This window comes from Pundamilia nyererei, unplaced genomic scaffold (genome assembly GCF_000239375.1).
Source record: "Pundamilia nyererei isolate P.nyererei 1_Seehausen unplaced genomic scaffold, PunNye1.0 scaffold00161, whole genome shotgun sequence".
NCBI lineage: Eukaryota > Metazoa > Chordata > Actinopteri > Cichliformes > Cichlidae > Pundamilia > Pundamilia nyererei.
In genome coordinates, this window is record NW_005187562.1 from 412,791 (window position 1) to 423,950 (window position 11,160).

General features: G+C 36.4%; 1 protein-coding gene and 1 long non-coding RNA gene across 2 annotated transcripts in view; one reads left to right on the forward strand and one right to left on the reverse strand.

Annotated features, from left to right (window-relative positions):
- Positions 1-3,362: 3,362 nt before the first annotated feature.
- On the forward strand, positions 3,363-8,346 carry LOC102213034 (uncharacterized). Its single transcript, XR_312052.1, has 4 exons — positions 3,363-3,502; positions 4,873-4,925; positions 5,500-5,580; positions 7,475-8,346. It is a non-coding gene; the product is annotated as an uncharacterized LOC102213034 (long non-coding RNA).
- A 2,269-nt stretch (positions 8,347-10,615) lies between these two features.
- The window catches only part of mtfr2 (mitochondrial fission regulator 2), a 5,057-nt gene continuing 4,512 nt past the window's right edge, over positions 10,616-11,160 (reverse strand). Inside the window, exon 9 of the mRNA XM_005745579.2 lies at positions 10,616-11,079. The gene's annotated coding sequence lies outside the window, so the exon portion shown is untranslated. The remainder of the gene's footprint in view (positions 11,080-11,160) is intronic.

An 11,160-nucleotide genomic window follows, 5' to 3' on the forward strand; every position in this document is an offset into this window, starting at 1 on the left:
TACAGCAGCTAGATCGTACGTTCAGACTGTCATAGCTTTTGGTGGAGACAGTGTGATCATGTTTGGCAGCATCTCCCTCACTGAAGAAACAAGATTTGTCATAATTGGAGGCAATCTCAGTGCAGTTACATATCGTTAGCTTCATAGCATAAGTGCCTAAGTCATTTTTTTGTGTTTTCGGAAAACAAGAAAAAACTAATTTTCTAAATATCACATGCATATTTTTACATATCACATGCAATTTGACCAAAAAATGACTTAGGCACTTATGCTATGAAGCTAACGATATCAAGATGAGAGTTTGCAACCAGCGATAATCCCATGTCTCTAAGTTCTGGGACCAAAACCTATCCTCCAAGATGACAAAGCTCAGTTTATCAGAGACTACCTCCAGAATTTATAGGGAGTGCAGAATTATTAGGCAAATGAGTATTTTGTCCACATCATCCTCTTCATGTATGTTGTCTTACTCCAAGCTGTATAGGCTCAAAAGCCTACTACCAATTAAGCATATTAGGTGATGTGCATCTCTGTAATGAGAAGGGGTGTGGTCTAATGACATCAACACCCTATATCAGGTGTGCATAATTATTAGGCAACGTCCTTTCCTTTGGTGATTTTCATGCAGGACAATGCTCCATCACATGCGTCCAAGTACTCCACAGCGTGGCTGGCAAGAAAGGGTATAAAAGAAGAAAAACTAATGACATGGCCTCCTTGTTCACCTGATCAGGTGTGCATAATTATTAGGCAACGTCCTTTCCTTTGGCAAAATGGGTCAAAAGAAGGACTTGACAGGCACAGAAAAGTCAAAAATAGTGAGATATCTTGCAGAGGGATGCAGCAGTCTCAAAATTGCAAAGCTTCTGAAGCGTGATCATCGAACAATCAAGCGTTTCATTCAAAATAGTCAACAGGGTCGCAAGAAGCGTGTGGAAAAACCAAGGTGCAAAATAACTGCCCATGAACTGAGAAAAGTCAAGCGTGCAGCTGCCAAGATGCCACTTGCCACCAGTTTGACCATATTTCAGAGCTGCAACATCACTGGAGTGCCCAAAAGCACAAGGTGTGCAATACTCAGAGACATGGCCAAGGTAAGAAAGGCTGAAAGACGACCACCACTGAACAAGACACACAAGCTGAAACATCAAGACTGGGCCAAGAAATATCTCAAGACTGGTTTTTCTAAGGTTTTATGGACTGATGAAATGAGAGTGAGTCTTGATGGGCCAGATGGATGGGCCCGTGGCTGGATTGGTAAAGGGCAGAGAGCTCCAGTCTGACTCAGACGCCAGCAAGGTGAAGGTGGAGTACTGGTATCATCAAAGATGAGCTTGTGGGGCCTTTTCGGGTTGAGGATGGAGTCAAGCTCAACTCACAGTCCTACTGCCAGTTTCTGGAAGACACCTTCTTCAAGCAGTGGTACAGGAAGAAGTCTGCATCCTTCAAGAAAAACATGATTTTCATGCAGGACAATGCTCCATCACACGGGTCCAAGTACTCCACAGCGTGGCTGGCAAGAAAGGGTATAAAAGAAGAAAAACTAATGACATGGCCTCCTTGTTCACCTGATCTGAACCCCATTGAGAACCTGTGGTCCATCATCAAATGTGAGATTTACAAGGAGGGAAAACAGTACACCTCTCTGAACAGTGTCTGGGAGGCTGTGGTTGCTGCTGCACGCAATGTTGATGGTGAACAGATCAAAACACTGACAGAATCCATGGATGGCAGGCTTTTGAGTGTCCTTGCAAAGAAAGGTGGCTATATTGGTCGCTGATTTGTTTTTGTTTTGTTTTTGAATGTCAGAAATGTATATTTGTGAATGTGGAGATGTTATATTGGTTTCACTGGTAAAAATAAATAATTGAAATGGGTATATATTTGTTTTTTGTTAAGTTGCCTAATAATTATGCACAGTAATAGTCACCTGCACACACAGATATCCCCCTAAAATAGCTAAAACTAAAAACTACTTCCAAAAACATTCAGCTTTGATATTAATGAGTTTTTTGGGTTCATTGAGAACATGGTTGTTGTTCAATAATAAAATTATTCCTCAAAAATACAACTTGCCTAATAATTCTGCACTCCCTGTAGTGATTGAGATGCAATCAAGAGGGTGGGAATTGTTGTGGGATTTCTCTTTAGCGTATTGTCCTTTAATGTATTGTCTTGATGAAATGCTTTCATGTTATTTAGTTTAGTATGTCTGGTTCACACCTCATTCACGCTGGGAAACAGACGGTGAGAAACTGGTGAATGTCTCCCAGGAGACGGAAGCTCACACAGGAAGACTTGACCCCAGAGTGGGGGAGATTCACACAGGTGATAGAGAGTTTTCTGTTTAGAGCCAAGGTGTGAACTGCAACTGTAAAAGCCTTTTGTTCCGTGACAGTGTTTAAAAGGGACCTGAACTGTTCATTGTCAGAGACGACTTTCAGTGCCCCGTGACTGACGTCTCTCCTCATTCATGGGAAATAAAGTGTTGGGTTTTAACTGCTCATTGTGTCTGCAGGCTTTGTTAATAAATTTCCACAACAGCTGTCAGCTGTCTGTTGTTTACAGCAGCAACAGAAGTTACTAAAGAATGCAAAAAGGGGTAATGTGTGACAAAGGACCCATTGTTTAAACCAACAGCACAATCATTGATAACATTAACAACAATATTCATGTGTTGTTGAAATATAACAGCTGAGTTGAATAAACCAAAAGGTATGATTTAAAGGCCAGAAGGAGCGATAAAGGCTGACAGACCAATAACTTTGTCTATCAGGCAGACAGGCCACCTACTCCCTTTTCCTTGTCACTCTTCCTTGAACTTAGTAGAAAATGTCATGAGTTTAAGGAAGACTGTGTAGGAGAATTAACTATCGTTTATAGTTAATTTGTTGTTGAAAATTTAACATGTATCAGCAGGATATGGAAATATACTTCTAAAGAACATTTCATGATCTGCAATACTTTGGCATATTTATTGATTGTCTTCGCGAACAGTGTGAGGGTGCATGGCTATGAATTGTGGAACAGAATTATCTTCTTTCCTGTCATAAAGAATGGTTTCATGTGTTCTCTGGTAAATAAGTTATTAAAGAAAGCATTTAAGCACTTTTCCTAAAAATTTAGGGAATTTTACCCAGCTCTTTTTATGGACTACCATGCAGATAATACTGGGTCACTTTACTTAGAAATAGAAACTTTCATGATATCCTTTTGTGTCGAGCTGACATTTTCTTCTGCGCCTCCCATAACCATCTGTAAAACTCCTACAGTTTGCTTCAAAGGCGGGGTTCTTCCTGTTTACCTGCATTCCTGCCTGCCACACCTAGAAGCTGATGGTAATCAGCTCACCTCTGTGCAACTGGTTCCTTTACAGCTGACGAAATCCCTCACTTCTGGGAAAAGGAGTATAACCTGGAATATTAAGGGAGACATGGAGCAAACAAGAGGAGACAGGCTGAGGAGACAAGGATGAAACACAAGGAGAGGAACAAAGGAACAGGTAAGTGAGACAGAGACAGAGAGAGGGATTGAGACACATAGGGAGATCACAAACAGGAAAAAAAATCAGACAGAGAGGGAATAAACAAAGACATGACTGGGGAAACATAAACTCAGAGAACACGACAAACTCTCACAGGAACCACAGGGATGAGACAAAGACACAAAAGGAACCTGACTGTAGTAGAAATACAAATAAGCTCAAAGACATAGACTCAAAGAACCAAACTCAAGATTAAACTGTATAAAGCTTGAACTTAAATCATCTTCATAATGTAAAGGAAAGAATCATGAATTCAAAAATAAAAACCCAGCAAAAGAGACCAAAAAAACAAACCATGCTACAGATGCAAAAATACATGCAAATACATACTGAAGTCAGCTGGCCTCTTCCTGAACTTTGAAGTTGCTATTGATAATTACAAAACGACTCTTTGAAGCATCTAATATATGCATCTAATCCTGCCAGTGAGGAAGGCTATCTTCTTTTTCTCTTATTTGAGATACTGGGGTAGTGTGGACCGTAAACCACATTCATCGTACTGTACACTGTTTAGACAAAAAGAAGAAGTGTGTTTTGAGCTAAACCAAAGTGAGAGTGAGAGACTGTGTACCGGTACACTTCATTTGAGAGCACATGTTAAATAGTGCATCTTCAGCATAGAGGGAATACCTAGTTAAAAATCTTGTTAAAAGTTAATAATTTTCATAAAAAGAAAATTAGTGCTTTTATATTTTTCATTATTTAAACATAAATTGTGTTTACTTTGTAAAGTACAAATATATGCTTTCAACAGAAACAGAAAACTAAAACATAAATTAAAAAATATTAGGAATTAAATGGTTTTAAAAATACTAAAATACAATAACTAATAGTTTTGCATGACGAGCATTTATGTACATATATATCTGTGAATAGCATTCATTTGTGTCATGAATAGTTAGACATGATAGCACGCCAAGTTTGTACGTGTTGACGTACTTCCGGTACGTACATGGAAATGACGACACAATGGACGCCATCGAAGTACATGTTGCTGTTGCACATGGCTCACATGTATGGTTGAATTTTAGCTTAAAAAAAGTATTTGGTATTATAATATAACCATTATATAATATATTTAACTCCATAAAGCTTTTTTGTTTAATTGCAGGTTGAGTTTAACCTTGTGATCAAGGGCATGCCATCACCCGTTACGCCAAATACGTTTACTAGCGCTGCCCACGAAGTAAGGTTTTCATAGGGTTTAGCAACAAACAGACCATATCCAGGACAACATGCTTTTCATAGCAGTATAATAGCACTACAATGCGACACAATGTGATATGAATCATGTGTTTTTTGTTTGTTTTTCTTTTTTTGCATTCCAGGAACCAGAACCGATGGACTGGACTGCTTACGGTGAACAACCAGTTCCTGGCCGGTAACTTACACACTTTTCTACTTACATTCTCAGTTTGTGTTTATTACATTAAACACACAGTTTGTGTTTATTACATTAAACACAAACTGACAAACTTTATTACATTATTGTTGATCTATATTCAGTATCTGTTTGTGTACATGCTAGATGTATAACCCTCTCAAGGCAGGCATTGCAGATTTGCAACAGTTAAAAGTTAACAACCTGATTACCCCACATACATATTTTATGAGGTTTTTTTTTACTCAGAAGTACCACTGCAGGTATTCTTTTGTGCATTAGCAACGAAAACTTAATTTGAGCCTGAGAGGGATAACCTTTTTGTGGAACTGGTATAAACTAGTAGAAAAGTAGAAAACTAGTAAGCTTAAAATACTCTGCAGAATTAAGCAGAATTAACAGCTTACAATAAGCTTTGAATTCTGCTTTGTAGAATAGACTAGACATTAAATTTTTAATTTTAAGCAAGTTCCATTATGTACTGTTTAAAAATTAATTTACAACATACTGTTATTGCCACTGCTTAAATAAACAGGTGTTGTGGTTTATGCATTTGCCTTTATTTTCCATTCAGTGCCGCTGGACCATTTGTCTCCTCCATGGATGACGACATCACCCCAATGGAGATAGACTAAAAGGTTCAGCATACCAAAAGGTAAAACATTTTTTTAGATCAAGCAAAACTTCAGTTGTTTTTCTTGCAATGCCCTTTTTAAAATTCAGACTCAAAACAAATTCACCCGTAAACATACTTAAAGAACTTCATTATGACAGTTGTGGAATGTCGGATCCATGTTTTTGCATAAATATAACGGACAGTAACACCTTTTGCTTAGTTTCAACTTTGTAAACTAATGGATATGAAGTTAAGTCATAAAGATGTGACTGAAGTAGGCTTTGCAAATTTGGATTTGGAAGCTGTTAATGAGAATTCTTGACCAGAGTAGAAACTTTCAGGAGTGTCTAAATCCAAAATGTAATAACAAAGAAAAATCCTTTATCAACATTCACAACATGTGGAATATTTTTGTTGAGTCTAAAATCACTAGACAACTTAGTGAATGTGATGCTGTATGAGGGTTTACCCCAAGATATTTTTCCTAACCTCATGAACAAAAGGACCAGATTAGACTTTGCTGAAAAACATTTCAAGAAAGACTGCCCAGTGTTGAAATAACACTGTTTAGACAGATGAAACCAACATTTGTAAAAGCTTGTAAAAGAAAGATTAGATTGCAAAATTATAAATCCAGCTAGGTAAAGTACGTATTTGTACAATGACACAATCTCCACCAAAAAGTAATTGGTAATACATATCAGTCTAAATAAATTATTTTAGAATTATTTCAAGAAATCCTATAGCTACTTTTGGCCACTCCCTGATTCAACAGAGGGTACTCCATTTTTTATTTCACAGATTTTTATGCTGGATAGCCTTCCTGATGCAACCCCAAAGGAATTTCTGTCACGGGTTGCCGTGTGAATTTATCAAAGGACCCAAGATACGGATATGCAGTGAAATGAGAGGGCTTTATTGACACAAAACTCGAGTGATAACAAACAAAAGGAGAGTGTGGCGAGAAACCGAACTTAGACAAACTACACTGAGAAATCTAAAACCTAAACACCAAACCTGAACACGAGAGAAAGCAACTTGTAGGGAGAATTCACAGGATGACGGCAGGAGATTCACAGACACGAAAACGCCAAATAACACAGACGAACCAGCAACAAGGACGAGGTAACACACACTATAAATACACGCGCCAGGAATCAGGGGATGGGAAACAGGAGGGGAACACACCTGAAAGATATAACAGCTGACGAGGCAGGGGAAACGTAAATAGAACACACTGACATAAGACAGAGACCTTCTCAATAAAACAGGAACTTACACATGCAAGGACACGGACTAAGAAACATGGACTTAACACAGGAATACATGGGCAGAACCGAATAAACACTAAACAGAGGAAGAACATCTGCCCGAACACATGTTTTTTTTTTCCTTTTCTTTTTTTCAGAACTGCGCAGGCCCATATAAATGTTTTCTGGCAAAGTCTAATCTGGTCTACCTGTTCTTTATTGTAACAAGAGATTCCTTCCTTGTTATAAACTGTCTCTATTTTACTTCGTGAAGGTGTCGCATGATTGTAGATTTTGACAGTTATACATGTAACTCCTAAAGAGTGTTCTTCACTTAGTTCAATGTTGTGACATTGTTTTTCTTAACCACAGAAAATTCTGTGATCACCTACTTGTATTCTGTGGTCTTCCAGGCCTTTGGGTGTTACTGACTGGGTCAGTGCACATCTTTTTTTAAGAATGAACCAGACTGATTTGGAAACTCCTTTGGGTTGTGTATAAATGGCTTTAATTTCTACAAAAGTTAATGCAATACTTTTGCTGTGAATTAAAGCTATGGATGAATGGATGTATGGAATAAGGGATACTCCTGATTGTATTTGGTGGCTTTTCAAATATTTATGTATCTGACTATATATAAACAATGTATGATGTCTCTTTTTTCTGTTTTGTATTTCTCACAGTGAAAGAAGAGGATGACAATCATAACATTTCTACTTGGGCAATTACAGTTCCTGCAGATAATGAAATGTGAGGCAATGTTTGAACATGACTATCTCAAAAACTATTACAGATAAATGCCTGATGAACAACTTTTTACTGGTTCATTGTCATAAAAAAAACCTGGATTTCAAATTTGGTCTGGATACATCAAAAAGTTATGAAATTTAAGCAGCCTATTTCAGTACACACTAATAAAAAATACATTGGAACAATTAGAAGAAGACAGTGACAATTTCTGAATTATATGTAGTTGAATTTACTGCAAAATAAAGCAAATATCTGAAAAAATAATCACTGGGGAAACATGCATATATTTTACATCACATCTAAAATTGTTATAACAATGCGTGAAAAAAAATGGTGTGAAAGTGGGTCAACTGACCTTTTTATTAAAAGAAATGTTTTGATCAAATTTATCAGTAATCATTATAAATGTAATTGCTGTAGATTTTGAAAAAAAGTTTTAAAGCGGGTTGACGGACCTTTTTTCACAAGAATATATCTTGAAAAGTACTTGATATATGAAACTAAAATTACATAGTACATATTACATACATATAAAATTACATAGTACATATTACATATTTTGTACAAATTTTAAAGACATTACACAGTGTAAAGACATTACACAGATTTGGGACCAATCAGGAAAAATAATCTCTAACCCAGCTCAAATTAATTATGTTTTTTATGCTATTTTATAAACCCCTTTATAAATCTGAATCACAGTAGTAAAACTCAAATAAAATACTTTTCTTTTGGGAACTTAAGCTTACCAAGGGTATAGGCCAATGGTAATAAGAAATTAGATGATCCAATATATATGTCCAAACTGAACCATAATAAGTCTATTGCAAATTGGAGAATGTTCTAGAAATTTAAATAGATTATTATTTTTATTCTAATTTGAGTACAGTTTTTGAGATGTTCATTTTCAAGCATTGCCATATATAGCATCTGATATGCATTTTTTCCCCTTTTTTTGTGACAAGTATTCTATATGGTTTATTTTTTGGTATTGTAAAATTCAACTACATATCATTCAGAAATTAAATTGCTGTGAACAAACATTGGACTTTTTTTTTTCATATTTTAACTAGCCAAAACTTGATGGTAAAAAACAACAAGAGAAAATACAGACTTTTATCTTTAATGGAGTTTGAAATATTTATGTTCAAATACTGAACATTGATGTGTTCTTAAAGAAGACCTGAAAGTGGGTCAGTGGAAAGTTTTTCCAAAAAAATAAAACTGATATGATATTATTGATGCGAACCTAAAATTTCACAGTACTGATTATGTTCAAACACGACAAAATCTTTATGCAAATTAGAAATGGTCAAGCAGGAAATTTTCTTAACATTGGCTGATTTGAGATTGAATGACCACCTTAAAAAATATGTATTGGTCTATAGGCAAGATGACTTCTGTCAATGATAAAGGGATTTTGTAAATCCTTGTACTTTAAACAAAAATATCTAAAATATTGAAACATTTTAAAAGCGGTACAATAACAAAACCATACTTCTTTAAATCAATTTTTTTTTTAGCATTGCACAATTACAAACGTGCACTTCCACTTAACACAGAAAGTTTGTGACACACTTGTTTGAACTGTAATTTAAGGCAAAACTCAAAAACATAATTCTGTAATTCTAGTGTAACACCACAAGCATGTTAAGTTGTAACAGAAAAATTACTAAAATGTTTCATAGCAAAGTAGTAAAGCTCAATGACAGCAGTCCTTCAAAAGTATTCTTCAACTCAGGAGAGTATCCAGAGGAGCACAGTTAGCAGTTATTCCAGTGTTTACTGACTTGTGTAAGACCAAACAATAGTCCTGATGCCCTCTATTCATTGGCATCTGTGTTTTGTGTGTTCACCATTCTCAATATGGTCCCCCTAGTGGACTTGGGTTAGTGTAATGAACCTGTGTTTTACAATGTTCTCCTTTGCATCAACTGAAAACTGAGGAACATATAAGATTGTGGGCCAAAATGTCATTTAGCTGGCTGAGCTGAATGTCTCAGATTCTAGGGAAGTCACAATACCACTACAAATATCAGATTATATGGAAAGTATCAAAATTATGCATTTTTACCACAGAGAGAAATATCATTCAGCACATTTGTTTCTTATCTCCAAAAATAAACAGACATCCAACCTGCTGGTGAAATATGAAATATGTTTGTGTAATCCAGTTTTTTGTTTTTTTGAACAGGTGTAATTTATTTCAGGTGTCCATAATATCAAAATGTCAAGAATTAGATTGACATAAATTCAGTGAGAAGAATGAAGTCTTTTGGGGTATAGTCACTCTTTTGGGATCCTACGTAGATCAGTCAGAGCAAATACTTCATAATACTGACAAGTATGAAATGTTGATTAAGAAAGTGAGAAAAGAGAAGAAGATAACAAGGCATCCTAAATAAATGACAGTAAAACTGACTATAAGCTGACAATTACTAGCAGGATTTCTATTGTAATGAACATTTTTGTGTTACACTATCATTATTGGTCAGTGAGTGTCACTGTGTGTAACCTGTGGAAGATGCAGTGCCAGGAAAAAGTAAGCAGCTTCCTCTTATGAGTGTGTGAGAGGTTGCCCTTTCCAACATATTGCTACTGCCCCTGCCAAATGCATGCCAGTAGAAACCTAAAGAGGCCGAAATTGTAGTGTACAGTTGTCCCTCGCTATAACGTGGTTCACCTTTCGCGGCCTCGCTGTTTTGCGGATTTTAATTTTGTGCAATATTGCATTTTTTTTTTTTTACTGTGCATTGTGTTCTGCGTCCTAATTGGCTGTCGACCATTTCAATCAATGTCAAGTTACATAAATCTTCGATCGCTAGCAGTGTGACTCTGAAGTGCTGTACTGTATGTTTGTAAGTTTTCTCGGCAACAAACAGACAATGTCGACCAAATGTTGTCACCTGCGGGTGCCTTCGATTTCATTCTATAATACTGCACTGATTTTTCAACAAGGTTTGAACTTTGAGACGGCTTAAACAAGAGAGAAAAGTGCGAAAATGTTCATGCCTGTCTGAGAAAACTGTATAAAGTCTGTTATAAATTGAAAAATTAAGATAACAACACTTTCATCAGTGCACTTTAACTCTTTAATAAAATAGAAATATCCTGCTAACAGTTGCATAGAATAGAGCTCTATGAATCTCAGAATCCACTCTTACAGATTTCACTTGGTTGAGGTAAGAAGGTAGGGTTCACAAAGTGAAACATTAATGCAGGCAAGCTGCACCGCTTACCTGAAATTCATTATATTATTTGCTTTAAAAGGTGGTTTGCACAAACATATTGCTAAGAACAGTTAAAACAGTTAAGAATCCAATGACAAAAAAAACCTTTGTGTACAAACCCCTTTGTTTACAGCAGCTTAGAAACATACACATTTTAACATAGTTAGCACATTTAAAATCCCAACAGACACAGAGACAAGCACATTGTAGTCCATAATAAGACAAAGTAAGGACAAGCAAAAACACAAGTCAGTAGCTGCAGTAGTAATCCGCTGTGAGGCACATCTGTAGGAGCTGTTGATGCTGATGTCACTCTTTAATGATGTAACAGGTGGCGGTGTCCCCGACTTCGCCGAGGGGGGTGAGGAACCTGCAACAGAAGAGGTGTC